This window comes from Zeugodacus cucurbitae, chromosome 3 (genome assembly GCF_028554725.1).
Source record: "Zeugodacus cucurbitae isolate PBARC_wt_2022May chromosome 3, idZeuCucr1.2, whole genome shotgun sequence".
In the NCBI taxonomy this organism is placed as follows: domain Eukaryota; kingdom Metazoa; phylum Arthropoda; class Insecta; order Diptera; family Tephritidae; genus Zeugodacus; species Zeugodacus cucurbitae.
In genome coordinates this window covers 26697535-26721262 of record NC_071668.1, presented here as the reverse complement: position 1 = coordinate 26721262, position 23728 = coordinate 26697535, and the positions used below count along the sequence as shown (strand labels likewise).

The window sequence follows — 23728 nt, the reverse complement described above, 5'->3', positions numbered from 1 at the left end:
TGGTAACTATAAAATAAGAAAATATAAAAGAGAGATAAGAAAACACGGTTTGCGAAACTTTTTCTCTACTTCGCAGGCATTGTAATCATGAAGGCATGAAAAGCGCTTTTTGATGTTACGAATTAGTAAGTTATTTGATTGGCTATGTCTGCGCAGCTTATTGTCTGCAGGTATTGTGTATGTGTCTTCTAAGAGAAGAGCTTAGAATATACGAAGAAAATAAATTGAGTTGAGAAACCATTTATGTGACAGACGTCTGCCCTTTTTTTGTTGGAATTGTATGAATAATTGAATTGTTTGTATTATATATCTCATTGCGGTTAGAAATTCTTGGGTTTTGCTGTCTTGACAATAAATTTCATTTATTATTTTTGTTGTTGTTTTTGCTCTTAAATTATATTTTCAAATTGTAATTCCATACACATCTACTTTCCCAGTTAAATGGAAAGTTCCAATACTTACAAACTTGCATGAGTATATATATAAATACAAATTATTCACTGGTTGAGCACTAATCCGCTTAGTTAAATTTGACAACAGTCTAATCAGTTTTCTAATTCCTGCATACTAGGTTAGAGCTCTGCTCTCTTTACTCAGCACCGGAGAATATTCTGCGGTCTCTTAATTCAGCGCCAGCAAGTTGATGGTGGTTCACGGAGTTTCATTATTTATAAAACGATATTTTACATGCTTTAATATTTTTGGAGAGTTTTACATGCCTCCATATTTTTTTGGAAAGAATAATTTCGTAGAAACAAAGAAGAAAAGTGGGCGCTGAGTTGAACTCCTCACTAAATTTGATGTTTCTAGCATTATTGATAATAGACATCACATTTGGAGCTGAGAAAATACCGTTATATTGGAGGAAATCGCCATTTCTGCATGATAAAAAGGTTGCATCGCTAACAATAAGCGAGGCGTTAATCATCTTATGCAAAACTCTAAAACTATCGTAACTGAACTAATCACTAGTGCCACCAAAGTTAATACCTCTTTCGTTCTCTCAATTAACCTTCAAAATGGTATTTCCTCTCTATAAAATGGCATTTCCTCTATATGGCGTATTTGTACTAGTGTGTTTCCTTTTGTGGGCGTTGTGTGGACATTTCTGCGTATCCGTAAGTGGCTTTTTCGCCGGCAGCTAATTGAGTTGCATTAACTCGGTTAGATACTTCCATTTTAAGCTGTTTGACGTTGTTGAGCTCATTACAATAGCCGCGCAGCTGTCGCAGAAATTACCGGTTCTGTAACGGTATTGTATTGCATAGTAATCAACATACGAGTACTGCTTAATTGCGTCGCGTAAACAACAACGATAACTACATTTCCTCTGTCGTTGCAAGAACGCGTGGGGGTTTTAATTTCTGCTAAGTATAAATGATAGGGTGGGCAATCATAATCAGCTTATGGAACTAATAGTGCGGGGAACTGCAAATTAGCTCTCATTTTTTTCTGTTATAAGTAATCGGATAAGAGCTATATCATTATAGCTATTATATTAATATGCAACTATTAAAAAAATGTAATGAATTGAGAACGTAAATAGATTTCGTTAGCCATGCTATATAAGAATTTAAAAAGTGATTTTCCGAATAGTTACTACAAACCAATCCACAATACTTGTATATATATCAATTCAATCATATGTTTTTAGACTGCTTTGTGAGTTATAGATAAATTGATATAATTTCTATATTTTCATGCATGTCCCAATTTATTTCCCAAATATATAGAACTACCCTAGTATCGGTGTTCTTTCAGTAGAAATGTGTAAATTATTATTTGCTTTTCCTAATGGATGGCAATTAATTGACTAAGATATTAGTAATACATTTGTTGTGGGTTTATTTTCGTCTGCTGATTCCTTTAATGGTAAAATGTTCTGTCAATGGCTCTTATTTATGCTTAGTGTGAAGCGTTGATAATTTAAGTAATGAGCATTGCTGAATATTAAATAATTTCTTACTCAATGTATAACAGCTTTATATTAGAATTAAACAACTTAAACTAAACTGTATATCTCATCTGGGTTAATTTACTTTAGTTCTTCATTATTTTATGTTATATGGGATGACATATGTCTATAAGGTAACTTTTATGTAATCAATAAGTTTTGAACTTTGGGTATGAATGAGTTGAGATGCGATTACTGTAAACTGTCAAACAAGGATTTTGAAGGAATTGGATTCCACTGAGACAGCTAAAATCGCCAATCCATTGAGATGTCTCGATCTCCTATATATGGATACCACAGATCTTCAGCCGTCGACAAATGGCTGTGTGCCTGTTACAAATTTGTTAAGACCGTTAATATCTCAAAGAGTCAGTTAATCTGGTTCCCCGAAACTGGGGATGTTGTGAGATATCAGCCTCAGTCTTCAGAACGTGACTAGATGTTGCAATCTCGTCAACATTGGCAACTAGCATCCTGAAGGATATTTAGTCTCACGGTATGTTTACTCATTGGACCTACCGAGCAAGTGAGAGGTCCACTAATCCAGGGGCAGAACGCAAGAGGACAATGGACCAAGCTCGTTCCCAAACAGATGAGATTTCGACTGAAGTGCTCTTTCGAGCGAGTTCATCAACTCAACAGTTCCCAAAGATTTCGCTATTACCCGGCACCCACACGAGCACTATTAGCCCTTCCCTACTTGTTAAAATTATTGTTTTCTAAAAATAGTTTCGAAATATCCCCAACCAGTTGGGTTTATTAAATCTTTAGTTCAAAGCTTAAAAGCGCGTGCATGAACTTTCACTGAGAGTGTAAACACTTTCATTAAAAGCATTCATCATATATTTTTTTGGTTTATTTATTTGTTTGTCGGCGCTACGAATGCTGTGCTGGTGCGACGACGCGTATCCATTTTCTGGAAGCGTGCAATCTCAGCTTTTGGCTTTGCTCCAACAACCTTGACCTGGCGCCGAGCACACTTTGTCTGCTGCCAACTTTAGCTAAGGTAAAGAAATGAAAATAAATTGTAACATCTTCAACGCTGAAAAACGTTTTGCATTGTTCAACATCCTTGTAATGGTGAAATGCGCTAAGAAAACCACGGAAGGACATCATAATGAGTGTGCACACGATAAAGATATACTTATATATATTTATAGTTATGGAAAGAGACACGGCACTATTTTATATAACTAATGGAGGGTAATTTTAAAGTAAAGCAAATGTAAAAGTTTAAGTTTATGTGGATGAGTGTTGATAATTTAACTACATATTTGCAGTCATTTAGCAGCGTTCCTCTTAATGTTTATGGAAGTTAATAATAGAAGATATAGGAACAAGCAATTGTCATAAATCAAATAAATCCAATACAATTTGATTTCGTAAATCAAACACACAATGAGTGGAAAACGTTCTTAGATCACCATAATGCGGTATGCACACCGTCTCTTATATAGAATTCAAGGGTACAATTAGTTGTGGTTGGGGATAACAATTCAATGATGTAGTCTTACGAGAAGTCTTTTTATATAAGTATAATGCAGTATACCATTTAGAGAATTACAAGAGACTGGATAATATTCAATCATTAAAGAGATGTTTTCTCTTGAATTGAATCTATATGAAAACTATTGATTTTAATCTGGTACAGAACAACATACATATGTCATTACTAAAAGGGGCCTCCTTTGACTTTAGATAATTTAGATGTAGTGTAAAGTCCGCTAAAAAATGCAAGAAGAAAGATATTTCAAATTTACTTAAGAAGCAGTTTGGAGAAGAATGTTATAATTTAGATGAACTGAAGTGGCACAAAAAATAAAAAATTGACAATCCAAACTAAATAATGAATACAAAACTGAAGGGATATTTACCAAAAAAGAGAAAATGGGGATATTATTAAGGTTTCGGAGGAATGTATGGAAGTTGTCAATATCTACTTTTTAAGTATAACTTTATCGAATACGTTATTAGCTTTCTTAGGTTTTCTTAAATTAATCTTCGAAGATATTTTTCTTCGTTAATTAGGGCTTATGATAGGATGAGATGCTTCATTTAGTTTCTAAAGACAATAGTTTAGAACTAGTATTATTAAGTATTTTATTATTAATATTGAAATAATTTTAAAATAAGTTCCAACCTTTTCCAATCATATATTTGAGATATGGGTTCTTAAACTTCTTATTAAACTGAATTAGCTTAGTGCAAAAAATTCAATATTTATGTAAACATTTCAAATAGGTGGCAACCCCCACTAAAAAATTTCTCCGGCAGATATTGTTATTTTTGATAATTGTCTGCTTATTATATTTGTTAAACTTGATTTCATATCTTCATAAATTGATTTATTTAATACTATATTTTAAAAATGTGGCAGCACTTCTTAAAAAATAAGTTTTCTAAAAGTTTTAAAAGAGTATAGAGTATTTTGTGTTAGAATTGCAATATTCTTCCAATGCATTGGATAAGGTCATGGGGCAAGTCGTCTGGATCACATATATAGGATGGTTGTTAGTGTTAATATATTTACAAACAGTTAGCACTGGAATATTTTTAAAATATCCATACATTCAACAAAGTGATGGAATAAATATTTTTGGACAAAAACTGTATTTATATTCTTTTATATATGTAGAACACTAAAACAAAAGAAAACAAGTAAGGAAGGGCTAAGTTCGGGTGTAACCGAACATTTTATACTCTCGCAATTTATTTATTTAACTTTATTTATGTTAATAATACACAATTTGGTCCGTCATATATAATGCATAAAGTCCATTGAAAGTTGGAAACCCTAATATTAGGTTAGAAGCACCGAGGCCCTCATATTCGATATATGGGGCCTTAAAAACCTATGGTCCGATTTCGGCGATTTTCAGAATGGGGCTGCCACACTATAAACATAGTATTTGTGCAAAGCTATGCACCGATATCTTCACTTGTGCTTACTTTATATATTGTAAAGTAAACGATTCAGATCGTCTTCAAAGTTCTGGTATATAGGAAGTAGGCGCGGTTGTGAAGCGATTTTGCCTATTTTCACAACATATCATTGGGATGTAAGAAAACTATTACAAACCAAGTTTCATTGAAATCGGTCGAGTAGTTCCTGAGATATGGTTTTTGACCCATAAGTGGGCGACGCCACGCCCATTTTTCATTTTGTAAAAAATCTGAGTGTAGCTTCCATCTGCCATTTGTTATGTGAAATTTAGTGTTTCTGACGTTTTTGGTTAGTGAGTTAACCCACTTTTAGTAATTTTCAACCTAACCTTTGTATGGGAGGGGGCGTGGTTATTATCCGATTTCTGTCATTTTTGGACTGTATAAGGAAATGGCAAAAAAAACGACTGCAGAAAGTTTGGTTTATATAGCTCTATTGGTTTGCGAGATATATACAAAAAACCGATTTGGGGCCACGCCCCGCCCCCTCATAGTGCGATCCTTCATACCAAATTTTATTTCCATAGCTTTATTTACGGCACTTTATGTGTTTTCGATTTTGTGAGCGTTGCAGTGGTCCGATTTTGCTCATTTTCGAACGCAACCTTCCTATGTTGCCAAGAAATAAGTGTGCCAAGTTTCCTCAAGATATCTTAATTTTTTCTCAAGTTACAGCAAGCACAGACGGACTGACGGACAAACAACAAACAACCGTTATGTGAACAAAACTATAATACTCTCTTTAGCAACTTTGCTGCGAGAGTATAAAAAATGTAATATTTTCATAATAAGAATTCAAATGAGCCTTTTCTGTGGAAAATGTATTGTGAAACTGGCATTTCAATGGTTGAATTCGTGAATGCTAGGATTGAGCCCAAAACCAATAACAACAAATTACAAACAGGAAAAGGAGAACAATGATTGAGATACATAAATGCCACAGAAAAATACATTTGCCAAGTAAAAGTTGCCTGGAGCACAGTATACATATATGTAAATACATAGTTTATTTAAAGGGAACATGTGCCACTTGGCTAACAGCAGACAGTTTACCGCAGTAAAATGCATATTTCATATTTCATATGAGCACAAGATAATGGAAATTGGAATAACAAATTTGTGGCGAGAGCTTATTTGCAACATTTTGCTTTATTTTTTCAACATGTCCTGCACGTTTCGTCGGAAAAAAAAATTAGATTAAAAGTTACATCTTTTCGTTTTGCGGTTAGAGCCTGCTGGCAATGCCACACTGAGACACTCGAGGCACCCTGCCGCTGCTCGTCTCTTGCGTTGAATGCTTTTTGTTGTTGTTGGCTGCTTAGAAGTATGCGGTGTAAACACCTGTACGTGTACATTTGTATGTTTGTATGTATTTGTGCGCACAGGTTTTTGTTGGATGCGTGTTTCAGGCATTCTCTGCTGCCTGGTAGCACATTTCCAGCGTAGACAAGTGGTCTCCAACTCAATTGGAGCGTGTGTGAGTGTGGGTACTCGTACAATAGAGCTTTCATACACACACACACCAGCGCGCAAACTCACTTTGCTATTTTTGTGTAAAATATTCGCTGGTTTACATGGAAAGGTATGTATAGACATTTATGTGTGTTTGTGTGAGTGCTTGTTTCTACCCAAATGTGGGTGAGTGTATGTTATGTTTGTATAAAGGTACATGGGTTGTTGTCAATAGCGCCAGCTATGAAGGAGGTTTATTGTACTTGTTTTATTTGTTTTGTATGCTTGTACGCGCCCACCTACCTATCGGGAACAAAATAAGCTCGACACAATACCGACAAGCCAGCAATGAAAGCGAAACACAAAAGCACAAATCTCAAAAAATGGCGGTATATACATACATATGTGTCTGTGTTATAATAGAGTAGTAAATATAAAAATAATAAAAAAGAAATTTTGAGTTTGAAACTAGAAACCACTGACTGTAAAAGCACTAGTCCGAAAAAACTAGTACTGGTCCTGTTTTGTTAAATTAGTAATTATTTCGTTATTTCGTTATTTTTTTATTATAATTATTATTATTTATATTTTATCTTATATACTCGAGAAATTTCTTTTACAAATGTGCAATAATTTCATTTAATTTTGACACTTTCAATTCGACCTAGTTTGAGCTTAGTATATTGCCATGCACCAAATACTTGCTTTTCTGAAAAAAAAAAACCTAATCAGCTTTCTAATTGTAGTCGAGGTTCGTACTGGTTGCCAGGCAATCTATAACTAGTATATTTCACTGCTGGGTACACCCATAAAAATACGTATTTGTGCGACAGTGTTGGCAAAAATTGCTGCGCTTGCTTAATTTTTCTATTTTTGCTATGTATTTGTGGAGTGTTTTTTTGTGTGTTGCAGTTACACAAATTCCATCCTAGCAGTACATTTCTCTACCTATAATCGCATATACATTATAAATTTATGTACACATACATACATATAAGTCTTGTTGTTTTCATCAGCACCAACAAATGGCTTTTTCTAATACTAAGTTGTTGTTGGATTGTATGTGCTTATGAGTTGTTGCAAACGTATGTTTGGCAGCGTCAAGTGTTTTTAACGGTGTGCACACGTACATACATATCTAAACATGCCTAACTGTAATTCATGCTAGCAACATTTAGCAAGTCCTACTTTCCTTTTCTACTCGCGCTCCGTTGCTTGTTTAATATTTCACACACAAAAGCTTTTATTTTCTCATTTTAGTTGTAATTCATCGCGCTGCAAGTATGTTTGTTCTTTCCCAATTCTATAGCACGTGGGTACAATAATTTCACACCAACAGACCAACAGCGCACTCATCATTCTCTGGCTTTGCGCAAATTTACATTCAGCAGCGTTTACTAGTCATTCATTATGCATGTGTGGGGAAAATTAAAACTGAATTCAATTATGGTGCGCTTAGAAAGCGAATGTTTTTGCGTAGGTTCTATTTGCGAAAGTGTTCTTTAATTTATTTAAAGTCCCGTTATATGAACGTGAGTGCATGTATGCGTAATTTATATTACAACGCTTCGCATTTGGCGATATGACATCTTTTTACTTATCTACAACGGATAAATGAATTCATTGAATATTTTCTGAGTACTCATAAGAGACATGCGCAGAATTGCTTGACGATTACATAAATATGTGTATGTATTTGTGTGTGTGTTGAATTTGAATTATTAGTAAGTAAAATTTTAATTGATTATTAAAACCATTTTGGCTTTCAATCTGAGAAGCCTACCGTCTCCGCTAATAAATTGAATTCCTACAACTACTAGCTCTTACAGTTATTTTCAAAAGATATAAGAACACATCATTATTATAATTTTCTTACAAGAAAGTCGTAAAGTGTGTCCCGCTATTTGAAAGGAGTACCAAAAAGGTTAACTACATCTCTCTAAATGAAAAAAAAAAACTAACTAATTATCCCCAACAATATATTCATTATGAAAAGCTGATCTGCTTCCAACAAAGTCTATTAGGTATTCAAAAGCCAATTAAAGCTGAAAAGTGCCTCGCTGGCCTAATAAAACATATTATTACTACAAAAAGAGCTGAAGAAGTGGTTCCAAATATCTATAATAAAAATTGGGAAGCACTAACGAAGTATTTTTTCCTAAATAATTTTGGAATATCCAACTGTTTCACTTGAAAAAATAACAATTTTTAGTCACAGAAATCCAAAAGGTTTCTTCTTGGCGCTTGAAAGTGCGTTTGATCAAAGATACATTGGTTCTTGATACTTCTTGAGACATTAAAAGAAAAAGCGTCTGTATACAATTTCTACGAAAGTTTTAGAGTTGGTTTCGTTTATGACGTTGTTGTGTCGCTGTCGTGTCTCTGTCATACTTAATGTAATCTCTTACTTTCTTTTAGTTATGAATTTAATCAAAATTTGACACTTTATTTCCACTTCATAAATGCTCAGTACAAGTAATCTTTCTTCAAATTATAATTTAGCTGTAGACTAACGAGAACAGACTCAAAGGTGATTGTTTCTAACTAACCATAGAACATAAAAATCACAAAACTAATTTGTGAAAACACGTTTCAATAGAGACCATAAAAAAGAGACCCAATCGAGGCTTTTAAGATACCATAAATTATCCTTATTTCACAATTACTTTCTATTGAATTGATTTACTTTGGTGAGACATGTCGTATGAGTAATCTACATACATGAGTTTAGATATGGTGGTGATATCTTTGGTGGATTTGAAAGAGAATAATTTAGGATAACTATAAAGGGTAGTTCAACCCAAAGACCAAACTTAATTCGCACCTGTACTGTCAACAATGGGATCATCTGAAGGAAGCAATTGTCCGGAAGCGGTTAGACAATGGGAAAAAAGTTCAGTTCCATCTGGACAACGACAGGCCACACATATTAATAGTGACTCAACAGAAGCTTCGGGAGCTTGTTGGGTAGATTCTTTTGCATCCACCTTATGCCAAGACCAAGTGATTATTACCTTTCCTGAAACTTTTCAAAATCTCAAAAAGTTGTTGAACAAAACTGTGATTATTTGACATAAATCGCATAATACTAAATAAAACCTGCAAGTTATTGCAAAAATAATTATTTTCTTTATACTAAATATGAATCAAACTGTTTTTTATAAGGTGAACAGAAGAATACATATTTTAAGTTTTAAAGTAATCAAGAAAGTAAAAAATAGAACATTGATTTAAGTGACAAGAAGAAGTACAAAGAATCCGCTAAATATGGAGGATGACTATACCAAGACCAATTAATCGGTCGGGCTCTAGTTTTAACACATTACAGGAGAATGGATTTAAGAGTATTTAAACCATAGCCCGTTAAACCCATATTAAATATTTGCTGATTATTTTAATTTCTTTAATTTTTTATTTAATTTAATAATAATTTATTTTTTGGCAACTTTTCGATATATGTATATTAAATTAGTCTTCAAGCGATTAAAGAGGTAGAAAAATTGGGTGTAACCTATTCCCAATATTCCCAATATTATGACACATAACCTTTGATTTGTGACGTAATATGCATACACATATGTAAGTTCACATGGCAGTGATTTCAAAAATCACAAATTCCCAAAAGACCTGCGAATGAAATGCCAAAGTTAAGCAGAAAGCAAATAACACATGGTATGTTAGAGGCGTCAGTACATTTTGCCACATTTTCATATTTTGCCGCTAGCAATATAATAATTATTTTATTTATTTATGTTTATCTGATATTCAACGATTTTTTTTTTCGTTATGTACTAGTTATTTATCTATTGAGTTGTTTTCCATATTATTCATATTCCTGCGCTATTTTTAGACATTTCAACTTGCTTCCAGCAGTTGTTGTTGCGCATCGAATGAAAACGACAATTGCAAAGTTGATGTTTGGGTATTAAAGTGAAATACAATGCGACAATAGAGGAAACATTGGATTTGTTGTGATAAGATAAGGGTCGTTAAATATGCGAACTCATTCTAATATATAACATAACATATAAAACATATATCGGGAAATAGACCATCACCTTTTTGTTGACTTCAAAGCCCCATTCGATAATATAGAAAAGAACGGCCTATTCGACGCCATCTCTACATTTGGTATGCCTGTAAAACTCATAAGGTTATGTAGATTCCCTTTTAACCCAACTATTAGTTCCGTAAAAATCAGGAAGGACCTCGCCGAGCCGTTCCTTCTTGTGCGTATTGTGGTGAACGAGGGCAATACAAAATACCACCTGGTGGCCTCACACAATGATTTCTCGCGCATTAGGAACTACATGGCTGTTGGTAGCTAACTAACTCTTGTCAACTGGTGCTACTTTGAGATCGGTGGTCAAACGAGAAAGAGATCCCTCCCCACTACCAACAAAAATTACGCTCTATAAGTCTCTAATCATTATCGTTCTATTATAAGACGCAGTAATGTTCTCCGCAATATCTTTGGAGCTGTCTGCGTGAACAAGGAGTATCGAAAAAGATGGAATCATGAACTGTTTCAGATCTACTGCGACATGAATAGGATTAAGCTCATAAAAATCCAACGAACGCACATTTTTTAGCCATGTATGGAAGACGATGCAAAGATCCTTCGATTCGAGATCCATGTGTGGAGAACCGAAGCAAGGGTGCTCACGCATCGGAAGGACTAAGTGCATAGGAACCTGTATGCACTAGGGATGTAGTCTTGCGTGGCTGCGGCTTACAGCCGGCAAACAGTTTGTACATCTTAATTATTTCTTCTCCACTAGTTTTCTTTAAATCATTGTACTTATGTATTTTACATCGGCAATTTCGAAGAGCAAATTGTGTAGTCCCAAATGCTATTTGTGCGCTTACTTACCGAAGACAAGAAAAATATTAGATATGAAAAAATTAAGTCACGCCTCAAAATAAAATAAAACACAAGACTCACTCACATAACTGAGCATAAAAAGAACTATAAAAGAAGAACAACAGACAGACGGTCGAGTCACCGCAATACCAGCTATATTACCGTCATCAATGCATCAACGGGACAAAAGGCATAATAGCCACCGCAGTGTATTAAGCCGAATAGAAGAAAGTGGAGCACGAAAGCAAAAGTGCAATAGCAGAGCAGAAACATTAAGAAAATTTATAGTCACAACGAGTTGTGACCCGCTGTAGAAACGGGCATTTGTTGGTTATTCCTCCACGCCCATCTGCGGTGAACCAGAAATTTTCTTCAGCTGCTGGCAAACAATGACGAAAAAGAAATGATATAATGACAGTTTAAGTGCCAACGTTAAGATATTCCAACGTACAATAAAAATGGAAAATGTGTTGAAAGGTCACATTGAAAAAGTAAGTGTCTCTATGCATATTTAACTCTGCAGTGCTCTCAATAACATTATCCTTTTTTCACAAAATTTATACTCATAGTTGCGCGGTTAAGAGTGTTGAAGCCAAAGTGAACTATTGTTGATTTGAAAGTTGTGATGAATTTTTAGTTTAATGAATTCAACGATGGTAATATCACATGTTGTGAGACTAGAGATCCTGTCAGACACAAGCTACTTCCAATCTCCAGCTTTCGCCAGACAGACACCTTAGAAGGCCCAAATTCGGTGAAACTAGCGTATTGGCTGGGATTGACATTAGCGGTATTAATAATTATGTAATCGCTTTCAAGCGCTTTGTTGAATCGTGAGGGACTTCTTGGTCTATTAATGAAATTTTTGGTATCACAGAGGACAACGCTTACAGCTGTCCAAGTGCCTCTCAACCTAATCTAACCTGTCCTAATACCACGTCAATGCGGCCTCTCTTTTCGTTAATGATGTTCTTAAAATGTAGAGATTAAAATATATGTAAATTACCTATGTTCTATAATAATCCTATATGGCTGGAAATACTTATCTTATTCTTAGTTCAAGTTTATCTGGAAAATGTGGAACTTCTCAGTATGCTTCAGTTTTGCAGTGGAATTATCTAGTATATTAGTCAGCTTAACTGGTATGTTGGACTCAGGATGTTTCGATGCCAAATACATATATCTCTACATTTATTACTATTTTACATATTTTCTTATACCAATGAAAAATCTACGAAAGCCTCGGATGAGACACCCCCCTTTTGATGACGACCCCTGCAAACGTTTTAAGGATACACCTGGAATGTCCGGACCCTTAATTGGGAAGGTGCCTCTGCCCAGCTGGTCGATGTCCTCATACGACTCATGGCTGACATCACCGCCATCCAAGAAGTGCGATGGACGGGACAAGGACGGAAGAAGGTGGGTCCTTGTGACATCTATTACAGCGGCCATATAAAGGAGCGCAAATTTGGTGTTGGATTTGTGGTGGGAGAGAGACTCCGTCGCAGAGTCCTGGCATTCACCCCGGTGGATGAACGTCTTGCCACAATCCGCATCAAAGCGAGGTTCTTCAACATATCGCTGATTTGCGCCCCACGCCCCAACGGAAGAGAAGGACGATGTGACCAAAGATGCTTTCTATGAGCGCCTAGAACGCACCTATGAGCGTGCTTGGCGATTTGAACGCCAGGGTGGGTAAGGAAGGTGTCTTTGGCACAACAGTCGGAAAATTCAGCCTCCATGGCGAAACATCGCCAAACGGCCTGAGGCTGATCGACTTCGCTGGGGCCCGAAATATGGTCGTCTATAGTACCAGATTCCAGCATAAGAAAATACATCAAGCTACTTGGCTGTCTCCTGATCGAAACACGCGGAACCAAATCGATCACGTTGTGATAGACGGAAGACATGTCTCCTGTGTTTTAGACGTGCGTACGCTCCGAGGACCAAATATAGACTCGGACCATTATCTGGTCGCAGCGAAGATACGCACCCGCCTCTGTGCAGCAAAGAATGCCCGTCAACAAACACAAGGAAGGTTCGACGTCGAAAAGCTGCAATCGCAACAGACAGCCACGAAATACTCTACTCGACTTGCACTCCTGCTCTCTGAGAGCACTCATCAGCATCTCGGTATAAGGGAACTGTGGAACGGCATCTCAAACTCACTGCGTACCGCTGCAGCCGAAACAATTGGTTTTCGGCAACGACAAAAAACAAGCTGGTACGATGAGGAGTGCCGTCTCGCAGCGGAGAGAAAACAGACTGCCTACCTCGCAACGTTGCAAACGACCACAACACGTGCGGGATGGGATAGATACCGAGAACTGAAGAGGGAAGCGAGACGCATCTGCAGACAAAAAAAGAAAGAGGCCGAAATGCGTGAGTACGAAGAGCTTGAGAAGCTGGCAGGCAGAGGGAATGCTCGAAAATTTTATGAAAAAATGAAGCGACTTAACGAAGGTTTCAAGACCGGAGCATCCTCATGTAGAGACCAAGGTGGTAATCTGGTAACCGATGTCCAGGGCATACTGGGATTATGGAGGGAACACTTCTCCGACCTGCTGAATGGCAGTGAGAGTACAACACCAGTAGATGGCGAACCCGATCCCCCAATCGATGACGATGGAACAGATGTTCCATTACCCGACCATGAAGAAATTCGAATAGCAATTACCCGCTTGAAGAACACCAAAGCAGCGGGGGCCGATAGATTACCGGCAGAACTATTCAAATACGGCGGCGAAGAGCTGGTAAGGTGCATGCATCAGCTTCTTTGCAGAATATGGTCGGAAGAAAGCATGCCTGACGATTGGAATCTCAGTGTGCTCAGCCCAATCCATAAAAAGGGAGATCCCACAATCTGCGCCAATTACCGTGGGATAAGCCTCCTAAATATCGCATACAAGGTTCTATCGAGCGTACTGTGTGAAAGACTAAAGCCCACCATCAACAAACTGATTGGACCTTATCAGTGTGGCTTTAGACCTGGAAAATCGACAACTGACCAGATATTCACCATGCGCCAAATTTTGGAGAAGACCTGTGAAAAGAGGATCGACACACACCACCTTTTTGTCGATTTTAAAGCTGCTTTCGACAGCACGAAAAGGAGCTGCGTTTACGCCGCGATGTCTGAATTTGGTATCACCGCAAAACTAATACGGCTGTGTAAATTGAAGTTGAGCAACACCAAAAGCTCCGTCATGATAGGGAAGGACCTCTCCGAGCCGTTCGATACCAAACGAGGTTTCAGACAGGTGACTACCTATCGTGCGACTTCTTTAACCTGATGCTGGAAAAAATTATAAGAGCTGCAGAGCTTAACCGAGAAGGTACAATCTTCTACAAGAGTGTACAGCTCCTGGCGTACGCCGATGATATTGATATCATCGGAAGCAACAACCGCGCCGTTTGTTCTGCTTTTTCCCGTATGGATAAGGAGGCGAAGCGAATGGGTCTGGAGGTGAATGAGGACAAGACGAAATATCTCCTGTCATCAAGCAAACAGTCGGCGCATTCGCGTCTTGGCTCTCACGTCACTGTTGACAGTCATAACTTCGAGGTCGTAGATAATTTCGTATACCTGGGAACCAGCATCAACAACACGAACAATGTCAGCCTTGAAATCCAACGCAGAATAACTCTTGCCAACAGGTGCTACTTTGGACTGAGTAGGCAATTGAACAGTAAAGTCCTCTCTCGACGAACCAAAATCAAGCTCTACAAGTCGCTTATCATTCCCGTCCTGCTTTACGGTACAGAAGCTTGGACGATGTCAACATCAGATGAGACAACACTAGGAGTTTTCGAGAGGAAAATTTTGCGCAAGATTTATGGTCCTCAGAACATTGGCAACGGCGAATACCGCAGACGATGGAACGATGAGCTGTACGAGTTATACGACGACATTGACATAGTTCAGCGAATAAAAAGACAGCGGCTACGCTGGCTAGGTCATGTTGTCCGAATGGACGAAAACACTCCAGCTCTGAAAGTGTTCGATGCAGTACCCGCCGGAGGAAGCCGAGGAAGGGGAAGGCCTCCACTCCGTTGGAGGGACCAAGTGGAGAGCGACCTGGTTACACTTGGGATCTCCAACTGGCGCCGAACTGCGAAGGAGAGAGAGAGGTGGCGCACTATCGTCGATTCGGCTATAACGGGCTAAACGGTTGCAACGCCAATCACATACACATACATATTTTCTTTAATAAAGGAGTCTGAAAACGTGAATAGGTTTTATGGTCCTGTACTGTAACTGCTAATGGGAAATTTCAGCTTCATCTATTCCGTTCCGGCTAATTTGACGTCAAAGATGAATCAAACTTGGAAAAGCCAATTGTTGAGAATATCGATAATAATGGAAATCATCGAATCCATCATGCATCGCCCATAAAACCGTTTGGAATCACTTAAATAAGGCTGGATACAAAAATAAGATTGATGTATGAATTGTAAAAAAAATCGATCCGTTTCTGAAGGGATTTGTTACTGGTGATGAGAAGTGGGTCAACGTTAAGAAAACATGATAGTGGTCAAACGGTAGTCAATGTGGGATTGACGGACAGGAAGGTATTGTTACGTGTTTGGTGTGATTGGCTAGGAGTCATCTACTACGTAATCTGCTCCCTACGGCCAATCTCTTAATTTTGACCTGTACTGACAACAATAAGACCATCTGAAGGAGGCAATTGCTCCGAAGCGGTCAGCTTTGGCCAATGGGAGGGGAATTGTGTTCCATCAGAACAGCGCAAGGCCAAAAATATCGGTAGGGAGTCGCCAGAAGTTTGTCAGGAAGGTCTGTCTTATATTCCGGTCATGGCCTCAAATGATTACTACCTGTTCCTGGATAAAATCGGATAATTTTAACAATGCTAAAAATACCTTCAATTTAATTCAGAAATATATTGAACCAATTGAACTATTTCGATGTACATTTTAAGAGTTTCACTCTCTTTCCAATACATTCGCTTCTCTAATAGCATGGACTGATAGATGAACTTTTTTTAGGTATAACCCTTTATATAGTCTTTACCTTAGATATATTAGATACCAAAAATTCGATATCATTATAAATATATTTAGTACAAGGCAAATATTTTTACTGAAAAGCTGTATAGAATATCCAAATGTAAGCTTACTTCTTCTTATTTTTTCCAAAATTAAAGAAACTTGTATTGACTGCATTTACCTAGCATCTACTTAATTATTTCTGAGATAATTACAATTAATTTACTTTTTTTTAATCTCCGACGTTCAAAACCTTTTAACTATATGCCATGGACGTATATACTCTCCCTTTTTACTTTGATATCATGTTCGATATACAATATATATAAAATAAATAAAAAAAAATAATGATGCTAATTTTGTTAAACGATTTTTGAAGAAAAATCACGTCCATTTAAATTTATTATTACAGTTGCGTGACCTACAGTCATTTATTATAAAATATTGATTGAGATAGGGAGGGAGTAATAATTAGTTTGATGTTTAGATTGTAAAAAGATAAGATTATACAAAACTCTATTGGTTATAAAATAATATTTAATATATTTACACAATAGTATAATTAAGTTATAAAATTTTATATTTGCGGATCTTATATAGTCGGGGTTAATAACAGTTATTACTTTAGTCATTTTACATTACAGTCAAAGGGTCTCAAAAGTGTAACCGTAAAATAAAAGCTTAACCTTTTTGGAATACAAAAATATACATATATACGTATATATATCTATATATAAATATATATATTGTACAAAATAGTTACTTCGAAAAAGAATAACGGATACCACCGAAATTGATAACAATTCACAGTGAGAGGTTAAAGGATATAAAAGTGAGAGACCACAGCGAAAAGAGAGACAGAGAAAGAGAAAAAAGCGCTCTCAGTGAGAAGTCATGCTTCTAATTGGAGAAATTCGAATTTCTCAAGGCGATTTGTGAAAGAAAACCACACACACAAAACCTACACGAGCGTGAATACTACCAAGTTGTGGGAGAATTGTGTGCAAGTAGTTAGAGAAGACGTGATAAACTGTTTGTCGCATTTCGTAACAAATAAAGAATGAAAGTTTGCTGATGGTGGAATCGGGTTGAGGCTTGAAGACAAACGCAAGACGCGAAGTGGAGAGCGAGCAGAATATCTTATTATACGAGCACGAGCTTTTATATGTCACGCATAGTAAATTTGTATGTATGATGAGCATTTCAATACTATTGATTACTATGCTATGCGAGCGCAGGACTTGTGTAGAGTCTTGCTACAAAGGCGTTCGGTACATTCAGGCCGCGGGCCAGAACATAAAAGCGTTAAAATTTTTATTGGCAACAAAAATTACAACCACAAGCGTGGAGGGAGTTCGGCTGGCTGGCTGCCTGCGTGTGGTGCGCCTACTTGCGACCTGCTTTCTCGGCCTTTAATGTACTTTATGGGGAAACTGCTATATATTGCGGCTGCGACGAACTACGCGACTCGCATCGTGTTAATGTTATCAATATTGCTCAAGATTTTATGTGTAGACATGATGTTGCCTTCGCGCGAGCAGTACGAGAGAGGTAATACATAGGTTTATATATACTTATGTTCAAGAAAAAAATATATATAAGAAATACATGCTTTCATGTAGTGGTATGTCTGTATGTACATATGTGCCTTGAAGCCAACACTTTAGCTTTGGTTTGCTGGCAAATGGAAATTTTCCCTTTAAAGGTCTTGGCACGTTTCAATGCTATCTTTATGCGCTGTAGTGGTTCGTGACGTAATGCTTACGAAGCAAACAAGCAAATAACGCGACAAATTGGCGTATGTAAATTTTGTTTTCAATTAAATTTCCTTTTTTGCCTTTACTCACTGTTTAGAAATAGAATTCGAACTTATTGTGGCGTTAAGTGTCTGCATTTTTGGCATCCTTATCAAATGACATCCTAGTTGCAGACAGCAGTGACACAATCACACAAAATGCCTGGTAGGATAATGATAAGGATGTTCAAAAACAAATAAAAACGAAAAAAAATTCAAATTATTTATTCTGAGATATATTAAAGGGTAGTTGATTAAAAAAGGATTTTAAGCGATACGTTTCCCTTATAATAAATGAATGTTCTTCTTCATTAAATCAGAATAAATAATTTAGTGAAAATGAGGAACTACTGCGCATTTGACATTTCATATAGAAATTACGCCGCTGAAAGTTTTTACGGATTATGCGTGTCATGTGGCCGTTAACGGTGCTGAAAATAGCGTCTTTGCAAGTTCATACCTTTTTCATTACATAATTTTTTGAAGCTTCGAATTGTTTTAACAAAGTACTATATTTCCATAAATTAACAGCTATATATAACTGCTTTCAAAACATATTCCTGAATATCAGCACTGTTCAGGAACATGATAACCTATTTACGGGCAATTCCTTCATTAATTATTTACTATATTTCAAGACTCTTGCTATTTATTTGGTTCCCAAGATTGTTAAAAGGGCTCTTCCTTATCTTTCTGACCTAATAATTGATTGCCCTGCGAACTTTGAATAATATTTTACGGATTTCAAAATATCTAAAGCCGTTCTAGGCTCCTGAATAAATTACTGAATGAAATTGGTTGCGATTATCGTTGTACTTCGAGCTAAAATAACTTTTGTATTTTTGTTCGGTTTTATTTTCGTATAATTTCCAGATTTTCCAGGTCTTAATGTCTCATATTTCGTATTCTATGGTCACCAAAAATTGGAATTCGTTTTTGGAGACAATATTTTTCTACCAGATTGTTGCTTTCACTAAATCTTTTGGGTTTGAAAATTTAAATTTATTTTGTTCAATTTAATATTAGCTATTGTAATTCATTTTAATAAATCTCACTGCTATTTCTAAGAGATATGAAAACAATTATAAATTCCTATGTGAATATGATCTGAATTTTTTCTTTGTACTTGATTAGGATAAGTTAGCGATTATTAATTACATTGAAAAGTGATAATAAAATCTCTCATATAATCATATCTTTTTTTTTATGATGTTATGCATCCTACACGCTTTGGGTGTAGATCGAAAATTGAGGTATTTGTAGTTTATCCCTTTTCAACTTTCGTCCGACACAGATAAAAGCATATTATTGACCAACAACATTCGTCTGGGTATTGGACCATACTAACTTTTTCCGAAAGAATTGAATCATAAGTAGGGGTCCAGTATTTTTCAATAAACAATTTTTTTATATTTTTCGAAGATCAATCTTTGATTCTTCATAGCATCTGTCATATAAGCTTGACCGAAAACATGTATACACCATTGAATTTAGAGAAAAATGTAGATTATATTCAAATTCTGGATTTTCTAGTAGCCATATTTTGTAATTAATAATAATTGTTTTAAAATATCCCTTTTTTCGAACTTCGAATCATCTTTCTATTTTGGAGGTTATTTCGAAAATCGTAGAATACATTTCTTTACTTATGACTCAATCTCAAAATTAGTTCGGTCCAATAAAAGTCGATTTTGTCGTATAGTGTTACATGTGCGTAGGTATTTTTTAAGGAATAAATTAATGAAAAGTGCCCAGTTTCAAAGTAGAAATTGTTAACATTTTTTTTAAACGATAAGTAATTAAAAATATATAAAATAGACGAATAGCTGTATATACTGTTTGCACAGATGGACCAAATTATCGAATATAATATATACAGCAGGACAATGCCAGCAACTCTGTGTTTAATGATTATGGGCTTAACAGGAAGGACAAAGTGAGCTTCTGCTTTTATCCGCAAATTTATTAAACTCATTGATGTGCAATGCTATTGATGATAGAAGAACTGTTCACATCTTGGAATACCACCACAAAATTATTTCTTGGTAGGTATGATATTCGACATATCAAGAAGCTTTTACTTTGGGCGAAGTGGTAACTGAGAAACATGATAGGGATCATCAAATGATATTTACTACTGAGATCTCATCTTCGAAACATGGTAAAATGAATCAGCAGATTATTGAGCATGTATTGAGGTTGATAAACCGTTCGAATATTCCATCTGTGAATGTCTAGCCTTTAGCTAGTTTAGATGGAATATCTGCCGTGGAATATACTAATAATCGAATCTAAATAAAACTGATCAGCTAGGTATGAATATAATACAAGTGCGCCCATTTGCGGTCAGTTATCTTAGTCAACCATTAATCAATAAATCAGGAAGGAATTCGGCTGATGTTAGCTGTGTTTCTAAAGTGTTGACAAAGCGGATCGCTATCTTTTTAATTGCATTCTTTATAACCTGTATTGCTACTGCGCTTCGGTAATAATTATACCGAATATAGCGATACGCCTGAATGTAGGCAACTCTTTTGATACATTATTTTGCTTTATTTATTAATTTCATTTTTAAGGTATAAATCATCAGATATTAAAAATAATATAATATTTGTACCTAAAGGAATATAAATATTTATCATCAGTTGCATTTTAACTCTCCTAAAGCCAAATACGAGTTTCGAACCGAACTGAATTGAACTCTTTCTTGATATGTCTTTCAAATTATATAATCAGTTAAATTAAGCCGAATAGGACGGCTTCATCGTTACAGAACTCAACGATTGTAGTTACACAATCCATAAATACCTTTATATCATATTTTTGGACTCACCTTTTGTTTGTTTAACGGATCTGTTGAGTATCAGCAGAGTGACAGCGAAAGTCGCGTCTTTAATTTGTTGTTTTTGGTTTTATTTTTTGCTTTTTGAATTATAGTCTCGATTTCCGTTTCTACACCACGCTGCTGCTCTTTTACGACACAGCTGATGATTGCTTTTCGTTGTTGTTACTTTTGACTCTCTAAAATGCACGAGAGTGAAACTGTGAGTTTTTTTTCGTTTGTTTGTTTTACTGTATTGAGAGCACTTTTCTACTGCATTAGTATTGGTATTGGTATTTGTATTTGTATTTGTTGTAGCATTATTATATTAATTATAACTTTCTACTTATTCGCTTCTTTTATTTTATTCGTATTGCTGTGTACTTTTAGTTTAGCAAACAACGTTAAATCAATACGAAACACTCGAACAATTCTGCACGCATCCGTCGTGTCGGTACGCAAAGCGGGTGAGCTGAGAGAAGCGAGTAGGGTAAAGCGTACTGCTGCTGCTGACGACTCGCTTTCGTTGGTTCGTTTGTTTGTTAGTTGTTCTTGGCGGATGCTCGGTATTGTTTCTTATTGCCGTGGTGGTGACGATGATGCCGTTAGCGCTGAGTATACGTGAGCGGTTGTGGGTAGAGTAGGCGGAGACGAAGTAATAAAATGTATATTAGTATCAGTGGTGTGTTTGATAAAAGAAGGATTGCTTGCAATTGTGTGTGTGCAAATGAGCGTGTGCGACGCAAAAAAAAAATACGAATAATCGAAAACTATGTTAAAAGTTCAATGTTGTGTGTGTGTGTGTGTGTATTGTTAGTGTGCTCTATTAGCTAATTGCGCGTGGCCTCGTGGAGCCGTGTGTTGGCTGTTGAGTATTTGTTTCTTAGTGGGTGTGAAAGTCAGAGTCTTAATGTCACAATGGACCGAAGACACAAAAGAAAAGTCGCAATTTGATGGTCGCCTTTTAGGCGCATCAGCGTAAGCGAGCGTATAAATGTGAGAGCATGAGAGAGAAGAGCGTAGATAGTACAACAAAAAAAGGCACGAAAACAACAACTACCATATTCAGCAGAGCTGTCAAGTTCTCTACAAGTACTTATGTTTGCCAGAGTGCTTAAGCTATGCTCTCCCAATCCCCACATTGACAGCGCGCCTCTATGTGTGTGTGTTTGTGTGTAAGTGTATCGTAAGCTTTTCGCTTAGCGATTTTGGGGCGACATTTGGGATAGAGATTTTTTCTTACAATGACAGGCAATGTTGATGGATCGTTTTAATGTGGCTGCAGTGCTGCTGCTCCTATTTCTGGCGAATTTTACGCTGTAAGGGGCTGCTCTTTCTTAATGGGTCTCCTGCAACTTGGCTTCAGTGCAGTCAATGAAAATTATTTAATTATTTCTGCTTCTGCTTTTCGCTGTTCACGCGTGTAGAGTTATGTGGCTTTGTTGTAATTGCGACAACATTTTCCGTGTTTGACTTATGTTGGAGGGGCTTTGTGGAAAGAAATAGCGAAAAAAAACGGTGAGCTGCCTCCGATTACACAACAAATGATATGGAGAAATTTCGCATTGCTCTAAAAGCGTGCGCAAAATTTCTTGATATCAGCAAAGAAAAATGTTCAAAATAAAACAACAACAAAAATTAAATTCTAACTGTAAATGTGTGCCATGCTTATTTTCTTTAGTTCAATGCTATCCCTGCAGAAAATCAATAAATTCATATTTCGTTGACCATTCGCTATTTTCGAGGTCCGCTGACCGAGTTTCGCTTATGAGTTTTTTTTAATAAATTTATTTGTTTTATTGCGTGATTTCGTATAAATTTAATTTGATTTTGCTTTCGTTAATAGTTTTAGCACACTTTCTTGACACTTGAACTTTATAGGCAACCACATAAAAATATATGTATATATGTACATACATACATTCGTTTGTATGTATGACAATCAATTGCTTTCTCCTCCGCACTCCCACACTTTTTTCACTATCGACACAATGATTCTTTTTCGTTCTCTACCACCAATATACGTTGCCTGTGAAGATTCAGCCTTAAACCGCGTTGGCTTCGCTTTTCTAAAAAGGTTATTTGCATACTTTCACAATTTCCAAATAGTTCATACACTGACTCAGAAAATTTTAATTCTAAGTAGGTTCTTCAATGAAAAAGTTATAAAAAATATTCTTCTCCCTATATATGTTCACCTTCAGCGCTGCAATTATTCCTCGTCAACGTTCACGGTCGATGCTCATTCGCGTTTTGAGGTATTACAGTATAGAAAATCCTATGGAAAGCGCACATCGGCGAGCATTTCCTCATAGGTTGGAGTGTGACAAACGATACGAAATCGATTTTTTACCTAAATGGCACGAATGTCAGACCATTGCGTTAGCAGTCGGAAACACTGGCAAAGCTTTGGAAGCTCCAAAGACCGTTAGAGCGAATTTAAAGGTTGATTGTGTGAAGTTAAGAGTTTATAGCGAAATGTTTGCGGGACTTGGATTTTTTAAAATATAAATAAACGGTTATATTAAATATTTAAGAAAAATTTTAACTTATTTTCATTAGCAGCTAAAATTAAATGCAATTGATATAGAATTTAAATTATGACAGAGTTGCTTTGCCTAAAAAGGTTAACAAATATTTTGCTTTGGCAAGCCACTTTAGTTCGAAAATTCCGTTACAGTTTCGTGTGCTCTTAAAAACTGCAAAACTCACTCGTCCTCTCCCACTCTTAGCTGTAGTCGTGAAGAAAATCATTAAAGTATAAATTCTCTTTTGAACATTTACCTCAGCAGGCAGAGAAACATTTGCTTAGTGTTGCCATATACAAATTGTGTTATTTAATCCTGAACTCCTTTCTTATTCCTATAACTAATTTTCCTTTAATTC

General features: G+C 36.2%; 1 protein-coding gene across 6 annotated transcripts in view; it reads right to left on the bottom strand.

Moving 5' to 3' along the window:
• Syt1_0 (synaptotagmin 1) overlaps nucleotides 1-23164 on the bottom strand; it is a 68388-nt gene extending 45224 nt beyond the window's left edge. For 5 of the 6 annotated variants that reach the window (XM_011194139.3, XM_029044318.2, XM_029044320.2 and 2 more), the window contains exons 1-3: nucleotides 23041-23164; nucleotides 22086-22330; nucleotides 20855-21453 (exon numbers count right to left, since the gene is read on the bottom strand). The gene's annotated coding sequence lies outside the window, so the exon portion shown is untranslated. The remainder of the gene's footprint in view (nucleotides 1-20854; nucleotides 21454-22085; nucleotides 22331-23040) is intronic. The other variant, XM_011194138.3, reaches the window with a different exon arrangement.
• Nucleotides 23165-23728: the final 564 nt, after the last annotated feature.